The sequence below is a fragment of the Ambystoma mexicanum genome, chromosome 13 (genome assembly GCF_040938575.1).
Source record: "Ambystoma mexicanum isolate Mex_15411 chromosome 13, UKY_AmexF1_1, whole genome shotgun sequence".
NCBI classification, from domain to species: domain Eukaryota; kingdom Metazoa; phylum Chordata; class Amphibia; order Caudata; family Ambystomatidae; genus Ambystoma; species Ambystoma mexicanum.
Genome location: NC_090938.1, coordinates 342,131,791 through 342,133,238, shown reverse-complemented (window position 1 = coordinate 342,133,238; position 1,448 = coordinate 342,131,791). Strand labels below are relative to the sequence as shown.

At 43.9% G+C, this 1,448-nt stretch overlaps 1 non-coding gene across 1 annotated transcript; it reads left to right on the top strand.

Moving 5' to 3' along the window:
- The first annotated feature begins 1,163 nt into the window (after positions 1-1,163).
- Positions 1,164-1,236, top strand: TRNAR-ACG (transfer RNA arginine (anticodon ACG)). The gene has a single exon. It is a non-coding gene; the product is annotated as a tRNA-Arg (tRNA).
- Positions 1,237-1,448: the final 212 nt, after the last annotated feature.

Sequence of the window (1,448 nt, the reverse complement as noted above, 5' to 3'; positions counted from 1 at the left end):
GAGTTAAGGTCAGGTAGAATTGGGTAAGATTTTTGTTATTATACCGGTAGCCATTTACAGCGGCAATTAAGCCATTAACTCACAGCAGACTGCTTAGAAACAACATAGATACCAGGGGTTGAGTTTTGGGTGGGTGGGGCAAGGAGTGGGTGGGAATGGCCAAAGAGGTAAGCATGGCCCAAGGCAGTCAATTAGACGATAAACAACCAACAATATTTAACAAATAAATAACCCAAAAAAAAACAAGTCGTGTGTCCCTCTTCAAATGTCATCTCCCTCCTACCTGTACTTCAATGCAACGGTTTCGGCTTATAGGTGGTGCTTAAAATGCAGAGTAGGCCATGTGCCTTCATCGCACCGGTGTTGTATACTAAACTGTTCCCCATGATAGACTGCTCGCCTGGTGTTCGGCAATCTTGGAGCCCCAACCCAACACCCTGACACAGCGATCGCCAAAAGGAAATAAAAATGTGCTGAAATGCTCCAGCTGGGCTTCTTAGTCCTGCTCTCTAAGAGGAAGGCTACAGCTCAATAAAACACCTTTTAAGAAGTAAACAAAAAATTGTATTCAATATATTATATGTTATTTTCTTAAAGTGAAAAACCCCATTTTATGTCTCTCACTTGTTGCATGTTTCGCGTTTCTGTGGCATGCACGTCGAGTACTCCTTGGCACGCCTATCACTCAGGCCTTACCTGTTTCATATCTGTATGGCACTTTTGGGGTTGATCTGGGTACAGATCATCCTCTCCCGCGGATTTAACACTGAAGAGCACCGAGCACATAAAATGGTACAATACTAAAAAGTGAAAACAGTCTAAATCTGTTATTTGCGCATGAAAATGTGAGTGCTATCGTACAATAAATGAGATGCTTGGTCCGTAAAACTCGCCAGAAAATACGTGCAGAGAGTTGCAATCCGGGCAGTATCTGATGCCAAATGCGTTCTTTGTCAGATGTTTGTATGTATTGTTTTCAATAAAGTATTTAAAAATGAGCCTTCTTTAACACATGTCACACGCCTGCTTATTGTGTGTTGGTAGCGTTTTTCCTACCTCTCGCTGTAAAAATGAGAACAAAGTTTCTCGTGATGTCTCAGGCAGCCCGACCTGAGCCTCTGGTTCGTAACAAAAGTGCTGAATGCAGCTCACAGTGCAGCAGTGGGCCAGTGGCGCAATGGATAACGCGTCTGCCTACGGAGCAGAAGATTCCAGGTTCGACTCCTGGCTGGCTCGTTCAAATGCTGCCTTTTTGTTCTGTATTTAAAAATGAGCCTTCTCACGCAAGGCACTCGAAAGCTCATTGTGTGTTTGTAGTCACTGTTGCAGCGTGTTTCTACCTCTACTCGGGAGAAAAAATGGGAACTACGTTATTTCTCATGATGTCTCTAACACATGGCACACGCCTGCTCATTGTCAGTTCGTAGGCGTGTTTTCAACCACCTCTC